Here is a 23537-nt window from a genome sequence, read left to right as displayed (position 1 = left end):
ACACCATTGTCCTTTACCTGCTCCCCAAGCCTCTACTCTACCGCAGGGCTGTGCCTGCACATCTTCTTCACCTTCATAGGCCTGGCCCACCTCCGGGGCTCCCGACTGTTCTCTAAGAATCAACTCTTTCCTCTTTCTGGCCTCACTCTATTCTTCAGTGCAACAGATAGTGTATTTGTCTCACTGACAATTTGCAAAGTCCTTGTAGCAAAGACTAGACATTCTTAATTTTTTCTTTCCTTTGGTCCTGTACAGTCTGAACAGTAGAAAGAGACCTGGTATGTGTCTGTTCTGTGTCTATTCTACCCTGGGAATATTGGAGAATGAATTACTGTTTATAGACCAGGGTGAAACTAATGAAAGAGGTCTTAATGTTAAGCCTGATTGTGCTGAGTATCCAAAAGATTTTCTTTACCGGAAGTAAAGAGGCAGAGTTCTGGCTGCCAGAGATGTGATTTAATAAAGTCTCACCTTTTCCCCTGCATCTCTCCTTCATGCTTTCTGCTGTTAATATGTTACTGCAGCACAGAAGAGGGCTCAAATCTCACCCACCTTTTATGTGTTGTGATCAAATCATATAGTTAATGCTCGAATTTTAAAATTTCCTATAGTAAAAGGTACATCACTATGAATCTTTGAAGAATGTCTTTAGTTGCATTGTTGTAGCTGCCTTCGGGTCCAGAAGTGATTCAAAATGTTGACCTTCTATGATCATCTTCATCTTGGGGAAGAGCTATGAGTTACATGGTTCCAGACCCAGCGAATAAGGCAAATGAGGACACACTGTTGGGTGGCACTTAGAAGCAGCGTTCAGTGTATTTTTCATCACACTTCAAAAGACTCTAATGAAAGAGAACTCTCAGAGTTGCTTCAGAAAGTGGCATGCAGCCAGGCATGGTGGTGCACTCCTGTAATCCCCAGAACTCCGGAGGTTGGAGGAGGAGGATCGTTGCAGGTTCGAGGCCAGCCTAGACTATAAAGTGAATCCAAGACCAGCCTGAACCACATAGCAAGACCTTGTCTCAAAAGCACACATAAAAATGAGGAGAAGAAGGAATAAGGGGAGGAAGAGAAGAAATTAGCAAAAACAATGGGATAGTAGTGTTCAAAGTGGTGGAGAGGGGATTTGAGGGGGATTCATGGCAATTTATATTTTAAAAATTTTTATTCAAATATTCAGCATATTGTTTGATCTTACATATTGATATTACCTGAGTGATCCTGCATAAGCAGTTTAATCTGCCTGGCCTCTGGTTGCTCATATGTAAACGTAAAATAATAACACCTCTTTCATTGGGGTGGGCTCTGAAAGCTAACTCAGATGGTCTATGTGCAAGGATTCCCCTAGTCTTTTTCTTATGTGACAACCACCAAACATGTAAAGTATGCCCTTTACCCAAAGATTCCTGTAAGACAATGTTTTGTACAAATACTTTCAGTGTTTTCTCACTTGATGCTTCATAATTCTCAGTGTTTTAGTTTTAACATATTAACATATAGTATAATAACCTTTGGGTAATCTGGGAACTTATTTGAAATAAGATCCAGCAGTTCTTCATGATGTATTCAAGAATGATTTCATTCACTCGTTGTTAATTTTATCTTTAGATATTAAAGATCTTAATGTTAAGTCCAATTTCAATGACTACCCAAATGTAAATTAAATGATATTTCATCTCACAGATATACGTACTATTGTAATTGTTTGGTTTTTGTTCATTTGACACTGTATATTCTATACCTTGTACAGAATTCAGTCAAATGTCTTTACGTCCTGAGAACTAAGGAGTTCCAAGGAGCAGGACTTTGCTTGCTAAAACCAGAAAAGTCCAGGGCTAAGCGTGATACAGTTGGCCATCCTACTGCCACAGGGAAGATGCTCATGTATTTGTGAAAAGAATGAAAAGTGTATCCACCAGTGTTTTACTAGAGGATAAGATAAAGTACAAGATATGTAAATGTATAAGAAATTACAAGGAAAAAGAAAGAAAGAAATTGCAAGATCAGCTCACGATGCCCACCCCAGAGTCGAATGAGGAAGAGTGCAGAGAGTGTCTGCACACTGCAGAACAAAGGATTGAGTTCAAGTCTGAAGTTTACTGCAGTGTCCCTGCAAGTCCATATCAGGAGGCCAGCGGGTCTACACCAGAAGGCTGAAGAGCCTACACCACAAGCTACAGAGCCTGTGAAGCAAGCCAGGGGATGATGTCCAAACTGAAGACACAGACCGGAGCTCCTCTGAAGACCAGAAGCAGATTCATCCTTCCTTATTTCCCTTTATAACATGCAGGTAACTAACTGCCCTAGGATGGGTCTTCCACACCCTAGGGTTTGGAATTGCTATTTCAGTTAAACTTCTTTTAAACTTCTCAAATTGACACAATCAATTAACCATTACAGGAGAAGGTTGGCAAGAAATTAAGGAATAAATTTTGGTACCACAAAACCCTTCTTTCCTTTAAATCTTCTAAAAACACATGTAAGTGAATATTGTGATTCAATATTAGTATTCAAAAGTCTTTACTCTGTGCTTTAAACATCATTTAGGATAAAATTCCCTTCAACAAAGCAGTTACTATGTGGCAAATATGGCATTTCTAGAACCTTGGATGGATGCAAAGATGTGTCTTCACCCTGTGACATTTGAATCAAATTAGGAAAACACTCATTAGACTTTAGGATTTCCTGTTACCAAGGCATGAGCACCTATCTCTAGCTCTCTGTTCTAAAAGTTTCTGCAAAAACTTAGATACTATATAGCTCCACTGAAGTTGCCCAAGAATAAAACAGTATAAAATAATTATATCTACTAATCTCCAATGACCAGTATGACTTTATGCTCTTAACTCGGGGGTAAACACTAAAAGATGAAATCCTACAAATTGGCTGCCCCCTGAACCTGTGACTTTGATATAACTGGAAAGAGAAGCAAATGGTAGTAGAGCAAACACACAGAGCGAGGGGTGAGAATAAAGTAGAACAGACCAAGCTTTGTGCAAAGACCAGAAAGATTACATAGCAAAACTAAACTGGTCTCACCAAGATAAAAGAAATAATAGTACTATAAATGCAAAATAACATCAGGAATGAAATAGCAGCTACCACTCCAGTTAGTTGTGGACTGAATGTTTGTTTCCCTAAATTCATATATTGAAGTTTTAGCCCCCAAGCTGTCTGGAGGTGGGTTCCTTAGGAGACGATTAAGTCAGGTGGGATTAGAGTCCTTATAAGGAAAAAGAAAAGAAACCAGAGCTCTCAGCCTCTGCCTTCTGAGAGCACAGTGAGAAGGTGGCCATCTCTAGGCTGGGAGGAGCGCACTCACCAGAGGCCAAACCCTATTGGACTTTGGTCTTAGATTTCTCAGCCTCCAAAACTGTGATAATATAAATTTGTTTATTCGGCCACATGATCTGTGATGTCTTGTTATGGCGGCCTGAGCTAAGACATATACCCAGCTCTTCCACCACTCTGTCCTCTTAGCTCCTGGATAGTTTGTTTCCTGTGACCTCGCCCTCCACCCTAACTGACTTGCTCACTCCTATCTTGCAGTGAGTTTCAACCTTGACTGTATCACACTCACTTGAGAGACTAAAACCCTGGTCCTCATCACAGTCCATTAGAACCAAAATACCTCCGGGTTGGGGCCTGTTATTTAAGAGTTCCTTGGGTGATTGCAATGTGAAAACCACTAGACCAAAAATATTCATGCACATTCAAATCAACACAATGCCAGTTCCACAGACAAACGGGCAAGGAATAAAAACTCAACAAGAATTTAGAGAAGAAATATGAAAACAAACATAGGCAGATATTTTACCTCTCTAGTGATCAGGAAAATGCAAGATTATATCTTGTCAAAACTAAAAGGCTGATACTATCCAGTGTTAGTAAAAGTACAAGTAAAATCTTTTAACATATGCCCTTAGATCTAGAAATTTCATTTCTGGTTCTCTTCTGTAAAAACAGTCATATAAGTATACAAGTAAATACATCAAGTTTATAAATCTGGTGCTTGTAGCACTATTTGAAATTGTGTTTAAAAGCCCAGTCAATTGTGAAAAAATCAGTAGTCGTGATACATCTGCATATGAAAAATTATAGCAAAAAGAAACAAAAGCACTGGGATGGAAAAATATACCTATATACATAGATATCAATCATATAAAAGAAATAAAGCAAATTACAGAATACTATGGATGGTATATATGTATGATATAGACTCATTCTTGTTTTTAAAAAGATTCTCATTACGTTAGAAAAGAGACATATATTTACATGTATATAGAAGACTGTCTTAAGAAATTTTTTAACAGTAATTACCTTTAGGGAGTTGGAAAGGAGCGTGGGGACTTCCACGCTTTGTGTTTTGTGACTGTTTTTATAATAAACAAGCATGCACTATTTTTATAATGTAAACAGTCTGATATGCACTCAGACAGAAGTTTATAGAGAAAAACTATCAGTGCCAGAAGATTGGGACCACTTCAAGGCCATACTTTTACCATCATTTACACTTAAAAATAATTCAGGGAATCTCACAGCTAGAAACATTGTGGTGAAGGAAGTGGTTTCTCCAAGTTCTGTCTCGGAATTTTTCTCCTTAGATTTGGAAAAGACTGCTAGACGGGTGAGTCATTGCTAGAATAAGAATCCCAACTGGATATTTTGCCTCGGTGTGTGTGTTATACGGATGCAGGAGACTCCTCTGCTGCTGAAAGTGGAGGAAGGAAATAAGTGATTGTGCCAGTTCCTGGAAAGAAATGTATGACTGTCACAGAATGAGAGGTTTGTATTTCAAACATAGGGTTTCTGATGTTGGGAAAAATATGGAGCTGAAGCCAGGATGTTAAGAAGATTTCATCTCACAAACATGGACAGTCCATGGGTGGTGATGCCTGGGTATCAGGGTTCAATGCTCTGAGACCACATTGTGGCTCAACTGGAAAGTGCTCAGGATCAACTGGTGATGTCTGCACGGACACTGGAAGGGAGAAAGATATACAGAGTACAGTTCAGGTGGAAAGAAAGCAAGAACTAAGAAAGGTGAAAATTTACCTTTAGGGTGAAAACCATAACGTCCTTTTAAAAATTTGCTCCATAAAAAGCACATAAGCAAGTGAAACTCTGTTTTCATAACTCTAACTTAGAGCTCATAATGGCGATTAGTGGTCAAATGATTTTTATAGGGTCCACACCATCTAGCATACGAATGGAACACTGATATCTAAATCTTTGAAACAGCCAAGTACGACTTGGGCACACTAATCTGTGTTAATGTTTCATTTCAGTTCTCTTAATAAAGAGTTATTCAGATGTTCTCATTAGCCAGCTGATGAAAATGTTCACAGTTCTCTATGCCAATTTAAGCAATAAAGATTTATTTTTACTGAGTCCAAATTGCAAAAGAAAGGAGAGAATAGGAATGGTTATCCCAGAGGGGGGAGTGGGTGGTCTGGAAAGGGTACAAGAACATTTTTCATACCCTCTGTACCTGTTGAATTAATCTGGATGTCGCGCGGCTTCCGCACCCCTCTCTCTGACCGCCCCACTCCTCCTCTCCTGACCGCTTAATGCACTGATGCGCTTCCATTTCACCACATGCATTTCCTTTCTTCCTAGAATCATCTTTCTTACTGCAAATTCCTATCCGCTCAGTTGCTCAGCGATGTCACTCCTGATTCCTCTGAACCTGAAGGGCTAAGTGGAAGAACACTTTCTGCTGGCCCTCTTGTCTGCAGATTGCACACCTGCAGAGTCAGCCAACTGTGGATAGAAAAAATTCTTAATTGCAGACATACTAAACATGTACAGACTTCTTTCTTGTCATTATACTCTAAATAATACAACTGTTTTCATAGCATTGACCTTATATTAAGTATTATAAGTCATCTACAAATAATTTTAAGCGTAAAGGAGTCTATGCATGAGTTACATACAAATGTGACAAATATGGCACCATTTCATATAAGGAATTTGGACACCGGAGGATTTTTGTATCCAGGGAAGTCATGGATCCAGTTCCCTAATAACCCACAAATACCAAGAGGAGACTAGTTGCATTTTGTTTCCCGTCAAAGATTTTTTTCCATTATTTTTTTAGAGCTTTCACAATAAACTACATCCCCAACTCTTTATTTTTTTATTTTGAGGCTGGGTCTCACTCAGTCACTAAGTTACCCAGCCTGAGCTCAGACTTGCAGTCCTCCTGCGCTGGCCTCTCAAAGTGCTGAAATCAGAGGTGCGCAGCACTGTGCCCTTCCCCGGTGTCCTTTCCTGGTGATTCTGTTACACCCATCACCAAAGTCAGGTAAGTACGGGGATTCACAGGCAAGCAACATCTGTCACTCCCTAGGCAGGGAAGAGTCTGAGGGCAAAAGCACAGCTGCATCCCGTCTGTGTCCTCCGTGTGCCTGTCTCCTCCCGTGTCCTTGGTGGTCTGGAGTAGCCCGCATAAGCTTCCTTGTCCAGCCGGTCTTCCGAAATATATTCTCAGCAAACAGTGGCACCTACGGCTTGGTTTCTCTGCAGAGAAGGAATCACAAGGGAGGAAACTGACAAATTTAACTGCATAAAAAAGAAAAAGACTTGAAAAATAAAACAGCAGAGAATTTTTTAAAACAGCCCTTTCTAAAACCCAATTTTAAAGAATAATGACTGTCAAATAAGTAGATACAGCAGTGCATTCCACAAGAAATGTAAGTTTTGAACCAAGTGTGCAGGGCAGCTCAGGCTGTGTGACACGGTTATTAAACCCTGGGATGGCATAGCCAAGAATTTTATAACATAATGTCAAGTGAAAAAGAGATATAGGTTATGACACAAGAGGTGGCACTTTAACACCAAGATATGTAACAGTACATGCTAGAAAATAAAAAGAGGTGTATTTGGAAGAATGAGATTATGGGTTATCCACTGCTTTTTCTTCATTACTATGGTTACATAATAACAATTAGGGAGGAGGGACACAAAATGGGCATCTCACTAAAGTCATTATCAAAGAACCAGGGACATGGCTGAGTCACTCAGGTGACTCACATACAAAAGGCATGGCTTTCCACGTCTGTGAATTTCCTCTAAATTCTGTGAATTTTAAATCCCCATGGATGTATTTTTAAGACCGCTTTAAAATTCTCTTTAAGAAAGATTTCCACTTCCAGCATGGGGAGACAAGCTTGTTGCCAACTAATTTCAACATCAACTAGAAAAACTGGATAAATAGATACTAAGGAAAATAAAACCTCTTTGGGGTCAGAGAAGAGTTGCCCAAGCAGTGAATCTCAGAGGCCAACATCCTGGAGAGAAGGGAAAAAGAGGTGAAACCAGAAGATCCCACAGAGGCATTTGTCAGGTAGAGGGTGGCAGGAAGCTGTGAAGGAGCAGCCAGGAGCTGCACAGAGCTCACAGCAGTCTCCCAGGGCCGGGCGGAGGAGCATTCAGGGACGGTCACAGCCTGGGAGCCATGGCAAACACCAGGAGCGCTCTGAGAGCCCCCTAAGGACTGTGGCTCCTGGAATAACAGAGAAACATTGAACTAGGTCCACATGGCCAAAAAGCCCAGCTTTGCCTCAAGGTAAAAAACTATTAACAAGCATCCTGAAGTAGTAACTCACAGAGAAAGTGAACCAAAAATAAGCAGCAATGTGGGCAGGTTGAACACACAAGATCTGATAACTCACACACTACCTAATTATGGCAGAAAGCACATTCTTTTGAAGTGCCCAGTGCCTTACTAAAATTTGTGCTGTGTCAACAGTAAGTCTCAACAAATTGCAGAGATTTTAAATTATATAGGAAATATATATATATATATATATATATATATATATATATATGGCACAATAAAAATAGCTATAAAACAAAAACATAAGAAAATCCCCCAAATATCTGAATGTTAAGTGATACACTTCTAAATGATCCATAGAGCAAAGAAGAATCATAATGGAAATTGTAAAATAGTCTAAATTAAATGATAACAAATATATGACATCAAAGTATGTGGGATGCAACTGAAGCTAGGCTTAGAAGGCAATGTATGACTTTCGATGCATGTGTTTGAAAAGTCAGCTGTGGTTTTTTTAGAAAGTTCAAAAAAGATCTAGTCACTTAAAGTCTCCAATCCTTGAGTTTTCATCTAGAAAATGGATTTCATCACCATGGTTACCACAAAGGGTAGGGTAGGTTAACTAACAACATGGCATCCCCTTGCTCGTATCTGATAGGTCAGCAGGCTCAAAATGGCAGCCATCACCATTATTGCTCTACGATGTGTTAATAATATTCTTAGTCCTGTCCTCTCTCATTATTTTGAGAGGGTATAAATTTGAGGCCCTCTTTCATTCATCCACTTTGAATGTCACATGTCACATCTGTCCCGTGAGTCTCCCCATCTTTTTTCATTATGTCTCAGCTCTCTACACTCTGCTTTTTCTCTTGGATAACTAGAGCCCAGAATGATGAAATCCACATTGCCTTCATGTGGGGGTCCTTCATAGAATCCCCAGCATTCAAAGTGCAGGTTCTAAAGTCAAAAGAACTAATTTCAAACATCTAGCCCCACCACCTGTAAGGGGGTGACCTTGGGCATGTTATTTAACCTGCACAAAATTCAGTTCTTTCTTGTGAGAGAAAAATAGTAACAGCAACTACTTTACACTCTTATAGACAAAAACCAGAAGCTTGTGATAAAGTAGTTTACAAGAATTCTCAAATCATTGGGTGGATAAATTTATTCATCTGACTCTGCATTAGTTATGTTTTGCCAAAATCCTCCTTTCCAGTTAGCTTATAGCACTCTTGAGGATATTTAGTGTTGACTCTAAAACTTCTTTGTTGCTTTTGTTTTCTTGGTTTTTGTTTTTGTTTTTGGAAACACAAGGGATTAAACCCAAGGCCTTTGCACTGGACTCCATACCTAGCCCCTTTTTATTTTTTATTTTTGGACAGGATCTCACTAAGTTGCCCATGCTGGGCCCAAACTTGTGATCCTTCTGCCTCAGCCTCCCAGAGGGCTGGATTACAGGCAGGCACCAAAACTCCCAGCTGTATTTGTTCATTTTTGTTGTTGTTTTCATTGTTGCTTTGAATAGCATTGTTTCCATTCTTTATATTGAGACTTGTCCAATGAAGAGATCCTGGAGCTGACTGCCTGCACTGAAATCCAAACTCTGCCACTAAGTCACTGGAGCTCTGAGTACTCTCTATCCCTGGCTTCTTCCCTGTAAAGTGAAAATCATCTTTTGTTAGGGCATGTTTGCAGAACGGAGTGATCACATTTATCCTGGAGAGTCTGTACATGTGCATCACACTTCTCGATTCTTTTTATTGCCCTTATCCCCACCCCTGCCTGTTCCATCCACTTCTTGACCCCCTTCCCATCTGCAAAGGCTTTTTCCATTTTTTCTTTTTTATTTCTTCTTCCCTTATTCCTCCCTTCCTCCTACCCCCATCTCTTTTTCTTCTCCCCTTTTGAAAAACACTCTACTTCCTATTATTTTGTGCCTTTTTTCTTTGTTTTTGATAACAGGGATTGAACTCACAACCTACCAGGCAGGTGCTTATGCCACTGAGCTAAATTCCCCTGTCTCTTATTTCACTTTTTATTTATTCTTTGGATTTCCCATACGGGAGAAACTATGTGATATTTAAGATTGTGTGTCTGATTTATTTCACTTAATCTTATGATCTCAAGGAGCCATAATGGAACGGAAAAAGTTTATCCATTTCCCTACAAATGCCTCAAGTTTATTCTTTATGGTAGAGTCAGACCCCATTGTATATAAAGACCACACTATCCATTCATCTGTTGATGGATATATAGGCTATTTCCAAGATTTAGCTATTGTGAGTTGTGCTGCTATAAACGTGGATTGCATGGATCACTGTGATATGATAACTAACTCTTTTGGGAAGATACCTAGAAGAGGAATAGCTAGGTCAAATGAAATTTCTAGTTTTAGTGTTCTGAGGAATCTCCATACCAATTTCCACAGTGGTGATACCAGTTTACACTCCAACTAACAGTGGAGAAGAGCTCCTTTTTCCTCCAAAGCCTTGCCACCATTTGTTACTTGATTTCTTGATAGTAACAACTTATTCTGCAGCAAGGTGGAATTTATTTTAATTTGCATTTGCCAAATGGCCAGTGACATTGACTGCTTTTTCATAATTTACTGGCCAAGTGCACATTTTCTGAGAAATGTCTGTTCATGGCAATTGTCATTCTTTGCTTAATCGTTTTGCACAGTGGTTAAGAGAGTTGATGCCATGTGAGTGCTTAGAAGTGCAATAGGCATCCAAAGGAAGAAAGTGCTCAGATCTCTGTCTTCCCCAGGGAAGGCAAGGACCTCTGTGGCTTTGTCTGCTTGCATTCTGGAGATCTCATCCAGTGCCCCTGCTTTTCCTTCACCTTTCCAGAAAGAGCCAGTGTTGGGGCCTAGAGGAGAAGCAAAAGACAATTGTCATCCCACTCAGCCCAGCAAGGAGATATTTTTTCCCCCAGCATCAACATACTCTGCCGGGACTGGATGACAGCCAATGGCTCCTTCTATAGGCCTTCAAGGACCAATCCTTCCTGTGCATCCTCACAAACTGTGATGGTCCCTGTGAACTTTGACCTGAAACTTCCAGCCTAGCTCAGCTTGCAAGTCACTACCCCCAGTTCACCTCCCTCTTCCACACCCTGTATCCAGCTGAGAGTTCCCTGGTTCTTACAAGAGGCAAGAGCAGCATGTAAGACCCACATCCTGCTAACTTAGCAAATTAGCCCTCCCCTGAGGTCTCCCTTCTCTACCCAACAAGTCGGCTCTGTTCTCTGCTGGGCCTTCTAATAAGCCAGGGTTGAGGAACTGGTACAGGTAAAGTGACACCCACACATGCTGAAAAAGTGGTTTCCCAGCAGGTCCAGGCCACACTTCCTTGACCCTAGGATGTGGGGTCCTTGCTTCCTCTCTCAGCTGTAAGCCTTAGTGACTGATTCAGTTACATGACACCCAACACCACTCTGAGACATTTAAGTTTCTAAAAGAATGTGCAAAATTGCTTTCAAAGTATATTTGAATGAGTTAGTAAATAAAAAATATTACAAACCATATTATAGTAACAAAGTCATAAATTAAGTGACAATGATACTACAAATATAAAGATATTATAAATATAATTATTAAAATGACAAATAAATCTCTTTTCTTTATTATTACACAAGTATGGCATGAAGCCATGTGAAATCAATGCTTTTGTAAGTCAAAATGAAGACAGATGTTGATAATTTCATATGGACCAACCAAATGTTAACTCTTTCTATGGGTCAGGTGTTGTGCCAAGGACTTCACCAATACCCACTAATCCTCACAGCGAACCTATGAGAAAATGATTGTTGTCAAGTGCAGTTATAGCCAAAGAAACTGAGGCACCCGCAGTGTCTTATTCAAAGCTCACAGGGCTGGTACGTAGGTGCCGAGCCCCAACAGGAGCCCAGGAAGGCTGGCGCCAGGGTCATGCCCTTAGTGGCTGTGCTACTTTGCAGAGCGGTGATCCGAGGAGAACTTAGCTTCATGTGGGACTTTGACATTTTTTTTTTCCAAGTTCAGGGGCAGCTTTTGAAATTGAATGCTGAAGGGCAGAGACTCTAAGCTCAGTAGCAAACAGTGCCCCAGGCAAAAGTAATAAGCCACAGTGCTCCCCAGGCAGACAGGCTTAAATAAACATGGCATCATTTGCCTTTAAAAACATCTTTTCTGCCCATCTAGCTCCTCCTTGCCAGTCCTCCCATCTGGAAAATGGGCGTGCAAAATGTACACTCCTGGCAATTCCATGCAAGAACTAATTAGTGCCAGAAATGTGTGTCAAGATCCCCTGCTGGAGGGGCAATCATACGGGCAAAGTGTTCTCACACACATTCCAAGTTTGCATCCTGTGGCCCGTTCCTCTCTGGGCAGGAGGTGGTGCCCCGTCTTGTTGAGATCTGATCTCTAAATGCAACCATGTGTTTTCTTTCATCCAAATGACTGTGCTCATCTCAGGAGCAGCCTTTAATTTTCTTCTTGGAACTGAGGACCATCCTTACAGCAACAAAAGGTCCCTAGGACGGTGAGGTAAGATTTGAATTAAGATACCTTGGCATATTTCACCCCACAGCAATTAACGGGCAACAGGTTTTTAGCAGCGCCCACTCTCTTAAGAGCAGCCACACTTTGTCTTCAAAATCCCTGTCTAGCATGTCATCAAGTCTTCCTGATGGAGCAGCCCCCAGTGGCTGGCTCTCTGTGAGGCCGTGAGCTGAAGGGATACCACAGGTGGGACCTCTTTCTCCCAGGCCCAGCTGACAGAGAAGCCATGTGGTTATCAGACTCATCCCACAGAGGTGACTACAGTGTAGCCAAGGCCACATGACGAGGAGGAGGCTGGCTATCCAGCTGGCCCAGTACGCAGTCTGCTGCTCCTCCTCTCACCTGCCTGTTGGCCACTGCTGTTCATTAGCATCTCTCGGGAGGAGAGGGAAGGCAGGACAAGCCAACTTGTGTTTGTCCATCTGGCTCCTTGTCAGCAGCTCTGGTAAGTGTGTAATCTGATAGAACCATGGTCCAAGGTAGAATTTGGATGCCTTCCCTCTCCCTGCCCCTTGTCAGGCATGTGAACTCCTGTTAAAGCTTCAAGTCCCAGCCTTCCCTGAGGCCCCTGGGCGGCGGGAGTTAGTCACTCCTTCCGTGGTTCCCAGAGCCCCTCCAGCATTGGGAAGACATCAGTTGTGCGGCAATTGTCAGGGCTTCATCCACCAGCCATTGGGCTCCTCAAGGGAGGTCACATCTTTTCACCTGCTGAAGTCCCAGGGTTCAGGCTCAGAGCTTGGCATAGGACTGTGGTATAAGAAACGTATACTGCAAGACAAAGCAAATCAAATAGCTCTTCTTTATCGTATCTTCAGAAAGTCAAATTAATGCTCAAGAGATTGCGGGGGCCTGGAGTCTTCTTTTCCATCACCTTCCTCTGCCTCTTCCTCTTTCTTTCTCCTTCTCCTCCTTTCTGTTTTTTTCTCTGTTCTTCAGTGTTTTTAAGAAAATCATATCAGAACTTCTAGAAACAGGAAGATGATTTTAACAAATTGATTCATCACATTCATTCAATAAAGATTTGTTAACATTCCTTACTGTGCTGAGTGCTACCAGAAGCTCTGGAGAAGCACAGCAGACGGAGCCCCCTGCCCTGGGACACTCCCATCCTAGTGGTGGTGCTCATTCTCAGATACCGAGTCTTCCTAGAAATCTCTAACCCATACTTATTTTGTCCAGACCTTTCCCTGAAGACGATAAACCATTTAATAATTTCCACCAAACAAGTAGAAATATCTGGAAACACATCTGAAAGACTCCTCCTTTGGCTCTTTCAATGTCCCCCAAATGCAGACTGTTAATTGGGAGGCTCTGTAGGAAACCAGTTGCCTGAGAAAGACAGCAGCATTGGAGGACAGAGGTAGGCTTCCTCAAGGTCTGGTCACTTGGTGGCAGCCAGAGATGCTCAGGTCACCTAAGGGAAGGAACCTGGGCCTCCTTGATGAGCACTCCCCCTCCCATGTTCTACAGGGCCCGTGCTTCCAGGGCCTGGGTGTCTCCCGCTGCTCCCTGGACCACGGGCCAGGCCCTTCTTCTATGCCTCATCCACAGAGAGGCAGATCTCCAAGAGGCCGCTTGTAGCTCATCCTGAGGTGAGACTGAGCTGAAGGAAACTCCCATCTCCTCCCCTCACCCAAACCCTGAGCTCCTCAGATGCATATGCGTGCAGAAAGCGGGAAAGGAGGCTAAGTACAGAGAGAGGCAGAGAACAGACGCAGATCTGGTAGCACTGAGAGATGAAGGAACTAGACAAGCTAAGGAAACAGAATTGAAACTATGCTGCAGATCAGGGAAGAAACAGACCCAACAAGCAGGCGGGGGTATTCTTTGAAGGACACCGGCCACACAGTTGTGGGCCTCGCAAGTCTAAACTTTGTAGGACAGGCTGTCAGGCTGGCAACTCCAGTAAGATTTCTGTTTCAGGGTGGAAGCAGAAGTACTTTGTCCCTGGGAAACCTCAGTCTTTGCTCTCACAGCCTTTAACTGATGAAACGAGGGTACTCAGATTATCCAGGGTGATTTCAAGTTAAATAATTATGATGTAATCACATTTTTATCAAGCAACTTCTTAATCTCTAGCCTAGTTTTTAACCAAATAAATGGGCACATAGCCTAACCACACTGGCACATAAACTTTAACCATCCCACATGAAAATTAAGAAGAGCCTGTAGGTATTAACAGAACAGAAAGGGGTCTCGGGATGATGACAAAAGGGAAAAAGCGATTTGGGGGAGTCTGTGAAGAAGTCTCACTGGAGATAGGAAGTCATGGGTAGACATCGGGATGGGGCATAAGGAAATCTTGATATAAAGTTATCCCTTTGTAATCTACTTGTAAATCTTCCAAGTTTTTATTCAGTCTGTTGTCCCTGAGTGATCAGGGAAGCCCTGTTTAGGGTGGTGTCCTGCCTGTAGGTCTGGCCTTTGAACTCAGTGTGCAAAGCATGGTTCCACCAAATAAGCAGAAACACCCAGAGCAGTGGGCGGCACAGCAAGAAACTAAGGCCCGTTCCATTCCGCCTGAGTCAGGTCTGTATGTGGAAGATCATTTAGTTTATCTAAAGTGCTGCAAATTCCCACAGCCTTAGGCAGACTCATCTTCCAGCGTAAGCACAAAAACAAATTCTAAAGCCAAGCAAATGACTGGTGATGAGCCACAGGTATGTATTATCATGACCGCTGCTTTCCCTGAGAATCTGTTCAGCAGAGGGAGCAGAATCTGCTCCACAAACACGAAGAGGTTGGGCAAGTTTTTGGTGGATGCTCAGTAGCGGTTGGTGTTTATTGACTGGGTGATGCTCGTAGTGCTCAGTGTTTATTGACCAGGTGATGTGTCACAAATGATGCAATTTCTCAGAGCTTGCCATTCTGTGGATTAGCCTGTAAGCAACCAGAGCCATGATTATATAAAGGAAGATCTTTGTGTGGACAGGAAAGCAGTTGTTTCTGATGAGCTTAAGTGATGATTGAAGTCATCTTGGCTTTCTTGGTGTCTGGGTGGAAAGAGAACAGGTGTGTACCTTTGGCAAAAATGACAGCTTTATCTGTGGATGAAGTGTATGCAGCTCAGAGAATCCCTTCAGCGCTGGGGGTCTGCCACCCACCAGAGCACTGGGGAATAGCAGAGCCCTGGCCGGGTTTCTGAGCAATAGGTGCCAACCACTACCTAGAAATACTCTACATCTGACCTTCTGAACTGCTAGGAGAACAGCAGGCCATAACTTTGATCTTAGAACAGTGTAGTCTGCTATTGAGCAACCAATGGGGTTGTAAAGACACATAAGCCACCAGGGTGTCTCTGTCCTGCCTCCTTGTCTGTCTGTCAGGCACGCACATTTACTCTTTAATCAGAGCAGACAGAACTCTTGCAAAGTCTGTCTCTGTGAGTTTGGAACATGTGAACAAACTCTGCACTCAGGGCTTTCCATCAAAGGAAGGGGCAAACCAGGTGAGGCAGTGCAGGTCTATAATCCCAGCACTCGGGGAGGCTGAGCCAGGAGAAACACAAGTTCAAGCCTGGCTTGGACAATTAGTGACTTAGTGAGACTCTGTCTCAGAATAAAAATAAAAAATAAAAAAAAAGGGCTGGGAATGGAGCTCATGCAAAAATGCCCATTGTTCAACCCCCAGTACTGAGGAATGGGATGAGTGGCACCAGTGGGAGCCTTGAAGATTTGCCAGGGTGACAGTGGGGGGGACACATCCCTCAGCAGCCAGTGCCCCTGGAAAGCCACACTAGGATGGTGCAGTCAGTCCATGGGTAGTTTTCCCCAGAAGCCCGCCATGCAATTGCACCCAGGATCATCTGGTGCCCCTCCACAGCTTACCCCGAGGTCTCTGACACAGTGCTGGGTACAGGAAAGGGCGTTTCTGCCTTTCCAGGTGCTCAATGTAGATGTGTTCCAGGCAGCCTCAGAATCAAGCTGACGTTCATCTTTCGGTGGCTCGAGGTTCCCAGGAAGGGCTGAGTGTGTGCATTAGGTCACCAAGCACTGTTACCGGTTAACCAGCCCCAGCCTGTGCCTTGGTGACACACATCTGCTGACTGCACGCATCGATGCATTGCACTGCAGGCTGACTGGTGGGCCATGCTTGAAAGAGTCCTGGCATGCACGCCCGCCCGCATCTCTCACTCTTGACTGAAGGCTTGTGCTGCACACAATCGGGACACTGTTAGCATGTAGGTCCGACGCAGCTTCCTACACATCTGGCTGAGGCTGGCTGAATCACTTCCCTAGGGAGGGTGGCCTCCAGCTCTGGGACATCTGGTGAGTGGCAGGAAGTGTCTGGATGCATCCCAGAGTGATTTTTATCTCCACATGCTTTTCCAATTTCATCAGGGCCTCCATGCTACATTCCAAATGACATGTCCACATTTGCCACGGACAAGAATGACAGATGGAGAAAAATCATCTTTGACCCTTAAAAGTCAGTCGGTTGTGTTTTATGAGGTAAGATCTTGGGCACAAAAGGGATTCTAGGAGAGGGGCCAGAGATGCTTAAAATATATGTAAGTTTCACATGTGAGCTTTTTAAAAAGAAAGCAACCTCCCTGAACTACCAGCTTATCAAAGCAATGAAAACTGCATTTAGAGCCGTGCATGGTGGCACACTCCTATAATCCCAGCACTTGGGAAGCTGAGGCAAGCGGATCCTTACAAATTCAAGACCAGCCTGGGCTACAAAGTAAGCCCAAGGCCAGCCTGAACAACATAGGGAGACCTTGTCTCAAAAATACAAAAAAAAACAAAAAACACAACCATGCATTTATGGAGGCATAACTTACATAAATAAAAACCACAAATCTCAATATACACTTCCATGATTTTTGTTTTGTTTCATTTCAAGATAACATCACATTATATCACCCAGACTGGTTTTGAACTCCTGGCTAAGACAACTCTCCTGCCTCAGCTCTATGTTCACACACGTGCACACATGTGCACACACACACACACACACACACACACACACGGCCACAACCCTGACCAAGGTTTAGGACCTTCCCAACTCTCCAGAAGGATCCTTGGTTCCCCTCCCTGTGTGCAGCCCACCCACGAAGGTGACCACTCTTCTGGCCTCTATCACCATACAGTAGTGAAAATGGCATTTTTATTTGAGAGGCTTACTGGCCTAGCAACTATCTCACTTCGCACAAACAGAAATTTTGTACATTGCCACACACTTGCATGGGAGACCCAAGGTCAAGGTTCAGATGAAGGGATTTTGTAACACCCATGTACTTCGGCATGTAGGGGGCTTCTCTTCCTACAGATATTTCACAACTAGAGAAGAGCACATTCCTAGAGGAAAAGACTGTGTCTTTAGCTCTGGGAGGGGTGGGAGTGTTTGCATTTGTTCTTGTTTCTGAAGCCTATCAGTGTCTGGCAGTTAAGTAAATAGCAAGCCACCTGCCTTCAGGGTCTCCCCCTCTTTGTGGGATGTCCCGGCCAGGGGCCAAGCACCCCAGTGCACATCCTTGCACTGCCTCTCCCTGGGTCTCACGCTCATCCAGGAATGAGGCCCTCGTCACAGCTTGCTTCTCTCAGAAGAAAACGCTTAGTCAGACCCAAAGCTAGTCACTGCAGGCCCCACTCTGTCCTCAGGAAATACCAAGAGAAAAGGCCGCAGGAGACAGGATTAAACCCTACTAAGTATTCTGACGCCCGTGTCTAAATTTGGCAGCTGTTGTCACGAGAATCAGTGGACACAGCCCCCCACTTTTCCCAACCAACATCTCTCTCTCTTCTCTCTCCGTCTCTTTCACTGTCTCTCTCTTTCTCTGTGTCCTTCTCCCTTTCTCTGGATAGCCCTTGCTTTGAGGACCTGATCCGAGGCCGACTAACCTCAGCAAAGGGACAGACCTTTGCAGGAAAATGAGATGCTTTGCTACCTGCTTCTATTTTTAGATGTGAAGGCAACTACAGAGAAGGGTTTGAGTATTGGGGGCCCATGGAAATGCACTAGCCCAGAAAGGAATCAGTGCTAATGGCAGAGACCGGAAGAAGGAATTAGAACCAGGGCCACTCTGCCAGGCACAGCAGTAACCCTCCAGAAGCCCTGGGAGAACCTGCAGCTTCTTTGCCTCCGGTTTGCCATCTGCAAAAGGCCAAGCTGAGATAAGACAGGGCATCGTAGAAAAAGCCTAACTATAGAGCTGTTTGGCTTAGAGTGGGGAGTGTGGGGTTTAGCATTTCCAAGAGGACCTGGACAAGACATGACTCCATAAGTGACTTTTAAAATGCCTTTTTAAAAGTAGGGGGGAGAGGACATGCTTCTTCCACATGTAAGAAGGGCAGATGTTTGCGTTTTGGTGGTCAAGTTCACTGTCCACACGTTCTACCACTTGTTGGCAGAATGACATTCTGTAAACACACAGTGCTTTGTGGGTTGGTCTTTTGACAGCTAGAACACATCCTGGAGGAAACCACAAGTTTTCCTGGTCACCCTGTTGAAGGTTTCACTCTTGGACCAGAGCAACTCTCACAGACACTTGTCTGCACCAGGGACCACTTGGCAGAGACCATCTTTTCCAGAAATCTACTGAGACAGAGCTTTGTCAGGACTTTGAAGACAGCATGAAGAATCACACCATTTGGTCTCTTTTATCTACGGGGCTTGTTTCATTCACATACCTCATACTACAGAGCTGAATTAATCTTGTACAGTGTGCCTTCTAGAGCAAGCAGAGTGTGTAACTGTATGTACGTATGCGCTGTAACAATGGGGGTTCTGAGCTTCGATCTGCTGCTGCCCCCCACTGAGGCTCTTGACCATATGTGGAAGGAAACGTTTTTTACACACTGTTTGAACCTTCTTTGTCTTAGAATTCTACCAACCCATGTTCTTTTCTACCCCAACACTATGCCACATTCTGCGAGATTGTATGGGAGACCCCAATGCACCCTTGTTCGTTGCTTTCATACCAGTAGCAGTGAGCTCTCTCTGCCTTTGGTGGCTCAGACTTCACACTTTAAGTGCATCTTTCATCAATACAGTTTGTACCCTGGGTAGACCTGTTGCTGCTGGCTACTGCACAGACCTGTGCACACAATGTACAATACCACCACATGGCTGGCTCAGGGCACTGTCTTTGTACCAAGCACTTTTTGCCCATAAACACTTTCTTCATTCAACAGTCTGCATCTCGGATCACCACTACAGCCTTGAGGGAGGTTTTACAGCATCTGTTTGTTCAGTGAAAGGAATGATTTCCAGGTTGAGAACAACTTGAAAATGTCTCCCCCACCATGCAGATATCATCAACTTCACCAAGCTTCCTGAGGCAAGCATTCCCAGGAATGTGCTGCTTAACCATTTCACAACCGCTCCATGTGCACAGCAGTGCAACTCCTTCGGAGTTGGCTCATCCCAGGCCAGCGTGGGAAGGTGACTTCCACATGGATCAGGAAGTCCTTGGATAGATGAGTGTGGCTGCCTTTAATGTAAATCAAGTTTCTCCTTCAGCATCCTAATCTTTAAGAAAATAACTTTTATTTAAAAAGAAAGCAAGCCCCATGTAAAGTGAGGAATTTTTGTTTTGTTTTTTTTTGGCGGGGGGGGGGGTTTCTGTAGAAAACAGTTCCTATGTGCTTAAATGAATATTGGTGGGTCTGCACTAGAATAAAGACTTGCTTTCCCCCTTCGAGATTCTCCAAGTCATTTTGATGATGTGGTTTCCCTATAAGGAATGCCAAGCCCTGTGACCTTTATTTATTTTCATCTAGTTCCCAACTCTGAGCCTCCTTGTATGTCTCCTGTCCACGCCCCTCCCTCCAGGAAGTCCTCCATGGTCCCTGGGCTTGTTTGTTGAGAGTCTCCTTGGTGTTGATGGAGGTCTGCTCTGCATCTTGGCCTGCAGTCTTGGAGCTTGAGATCAGGGTCTCCCCTTGCAGAGTCAGAGTGAACAGTCAGAGAATAAGCTGAAATGGGTGATTTTTAGGGCAACTTTTCATGCTGTCTCTTAGAAGAAGTTACTCAGAGAGTGATTCAGATTATTAGGAATATTTGTTTCAGTTATCTTCCTCTTTGCTGGGCCTGAAAGGTAAGCTGTGGAAGGTAAGTCTATATGTTCCTTTGTCAATCTTTAGACATCTGTATAACACTTCCCTTCAAATGTTCATAGTTAGACTATTTGTAATAGCCCCAAAATGGAAACCATCCAAATGCCCAGCACTAGTAGATTGGATAGTAAATAAATTGTGGGATTTCACTTGATGGGATACTACAGGGTAATTATGATGAGCAATCCACTACATGCAACAATTTGAATATATCGCATAAGCACAATGTTGAATATAAGAAGCCAAACACAAAAGAGTATGATTCCATTTACCTAAAGTACAAATCCAGGAAAAACTAATCTTTGCTGTTAGCAAGATAGTGTCTACCCTTGGAGCAATAATTACTGAAAGGGGGCCTATGGGAAGGTCCGGGGTTCAGTGAACTGGTTCCTGTAAAGATGATTAAGATACCTTGACACAGGTACCCCTGCCTAAGAAAATTTCTGCCAATTTCACTCTCTAATGATATCTTACCCTGGATCCCAAAATAAATATGTGTCAGGAATCAAGCTCTGCTAGAAGGACAATGTATCCATGTATTAATTATCTATTGCTGGGGAACAAATTACTCCAAAATGTATGGCCAAAGCAGCAGGGCTTTATTAATGTAGTAGCCTCTGTTGCTCAGGAATTTGGAGTAACTCAGCTGAGGAGTTCTAGCTTACAATCTCTCCCAAGGTTGCACTCAAGATGCAGAAAGGAGCTGCCATCCTCTGAAGGCTTGTCAGAGCCTAGAGCAGTGATGACCAACCTATAGCATGCATGCCATGTTGGGCTGTTTGTATCACTGAAAGCTCTAAAAGGTTCCCTGTCGTTGGCCTACAGGGCCCTCTTCTGACAGGACTCATTACATAGTTGCCATCAAGAGGCCTCAGTTGCTCCCCACAGGCCTGCTTGACAACATAGCAACTGGCTCACACTTCATAATGACCTAAAGGACACACAAGGATGAAGCTGATCTTTTATGACTTAGGTTCCACAGTCACATAGCATCTTTACTGCCACATACATCCATTTCAAATGAGTCACTAAGTCCAGACCACACTCAAGCAGAAGGGAACAAAGGACAACTCTTCATGGAAAAACTATAGGAAAGAATTTGTGGGCATACTTTTAAAACCAAGAAAGCCCAGCCTTTGACACAAATTATTTCTTTTTCTCCCACAAGGTCACCAAAAGTCAAGTGTCATATTGACATCCTCTCATTTAAGTCAGGTCCACATGTAGATGAGGTTCCCCAGATAGAGTTCTCCAAAGCATCCCTGAGTACAGGTGTGCTCCATCTGAACATCCGTGAGCTGGAGACACAGTTACTGCCCCCTGCACTACTCACACCCAACATTTAATAGTGGGACAGCACAATTACTACAAATGCTCCCATCCCAAAGGAGGCAAAAGAGGAATGGGGAGCATGTCTGAAATCCAGCTGGGCAAATGTTGGAAACACATTGATTAAGATTCAGTCCTCTTCCTGCTCGGGAAAGATTCTCATGACTCTGGTTTTCCTTGTTTTCCCATGGAGGATAATTTGTGTTTGCAGCTACAGAGTCATCTCAGCTTTCCTCTTGCCAAGAACATTCTGAGAGTCCAAAGATCTCTTCATTTTTTACTGTCTCAGACCCCTTCCATTTGAGAGTGACCTTTAAACCAAAATGCAGTTTGAGGCAATGCCAAGTCTACTGACCCTGAGATGCAAGATCCTCTCCTGAGACGTAGGTCTCTCAATTAATGGGCCACTCAACTTGGGCAGCCACCACACCCTTGTACACCCTCTCTCACCTTCTCACTGATTTTCTCACAAAAGCATGGGGAAAGACTTTCTTTTTAGTGCTATAAACAAAAACCATTTCATAAAGGTCAGTGTCTTGGAATGACAGGTATTAAAGAGAAATTTCATAACTGTGGTTGTCACCTCATGGAAAATATGGCTTCTCTTCTCAAACAGAGACCAATGAAAAAGAGGGGAACAGATATTTGTACCTTCCTATCATCACAGGAAAACAGGCAGCGAGTCCTCTTCCTTCCCAAGGGTGCTCCTGTCTCTCCCACCCACACACTCACCATTCCACTTTGGCCATCTCTGCAGCCATGTAGAGAAGGGCCACCCTGGCAGTGAGGTGGCTGTCATCTGATGACACGTACTATGCAGCTCAGAGGATGAGCTACACATGTGAGGCAGTGAGGACAAAGGGTACTGTGACAGGGCAGGCAGGGAAGTGAGGTTGTTATGCTCTGCAGTAAGGAGAGCTTGAAAGAAAATTGAAGGAAGAAAACCAGGGAAATTACTATGAGCACTAAAACCAGGTAAAACAGATAAACTTTTAAATAAAATCAAATGTAATCTTGTGCCGTTTTTCCTTAAAAGAAGTCCATCTCTTAACAGATAATAATGAGCAGGGGAATAGCTCATTGGTAGAACACTTGCCTAGCATGAGCAAGGGCCTATGTCTAAGCCATAGTACTGCCAGAAGAAGAAAGAAGGAGAAGGAGGAGGAGGAGGAGGAAAATATAATCTGGATCTAAAGTTCTATTCTGAGTTTAAAAGTGAGAGAGAAAAAGGAGAGGAAGCTCTAAAATACAAGTTGACAATTGGATCTTAATAGTGAAAAAAATATGGATAAAACATGACTTCAAGACTTGAACAACTTACAAAATTAGAATTTACCAATTTACTGAATTTACTTTACAAATCAACAGACTTAAGCTTAAGAAATTAATAAATATATAAAGACCAAAACAATGTAAAAGAAGAAGAGTAATAAGTATACAAGAGGTTCTCGGACAATTGTGGAGCAGAGCAAAAGGCAGGCTGGTTGACCAGACAGCCAAGTCAGACCACAATTGAGAGGGTCTGAACTGAGTCCTGAAAACTAGCATCTCTACCAAGCTCCCAGGAGATACCAGACGTCTGAGGACCACTGAGGTACACTATTTCCTACCAGAAAACGTAGTATAAAATTACAATAATGATGAATGGATAGACCCCATGTGCTATATCCATATAAAGGAAATTATAAAAAGAAACAAAATCTTGATTTTTCCTAAAACACTGATGAGTCTTAAAAACATGCTGAATGAAAGATACCAGACGTAAGAGGCCACATGTCATATGATTTCATTTACAGGAATATCCTGAATAGGTGAATCCGTAGAGACAGGAAGCAGATTAATGCTTTTCAAGAGTTGGGGGCAAGGAGGGGATGAGGAGTGATGGCCAAAGGGAATGGGGTTTCTTTGGGAAGTGACAGAAATGTCTTAGAATTAATGACTGGGGTCGCATCACACTGTGAATCTAGTATCACTAAATCCTGCATTTAAAATGAAGAATTTTGTAGTATGTTGATTAGATCTCAATTTTAAAATGTAACCC

General features: G+C 43.1%; 1 long non-coding RNA gene across 1 annotated transcript; it reads right to left on the bottom strand.

Annotated features, from left to right (window-relative positions):
- Positions 1-5849: 5849 nt before the first annotated feature.
- LOC134476244 (uncharacterized) lies at positions 5850-22300 on the bottom strand. The gene is made up of 2 exons (XR_010047823.1): positions 22229-22300; positions 5850-6522 (listed from the first exon to the last, which is right to left on the bottom strand). It is a non-coding gene; the product is annotated as an uncharacterized LOC134476244 (long non-coding RNA).
- Positions 22301-23537: the final 1237 nt, after the last annotated feature.

This window comes from Cavia porcellus, unplaced genomic scaffold (assembly GCF_034190915.1).
Source record: "Cavia porcellus strain 051 isolate PalLab524CR breed Dunkin Hartley unplaced genomic scaffold, mCavPor4.1 scaffold_6, whole genome shotgun sequence".
NCBI classification, from domain to species: domain Eukaryota; kingdom Metazoa; phylum Chordata; class Mammalia; order Rodentia; family Caviidae; genus Cavia; species Cavia porcellus.
The sequence above is the reverse complement of the archived record's forward strand: the minus strand, read 5'-3'. Positions and strand labels throughout refer to the sequence as shown.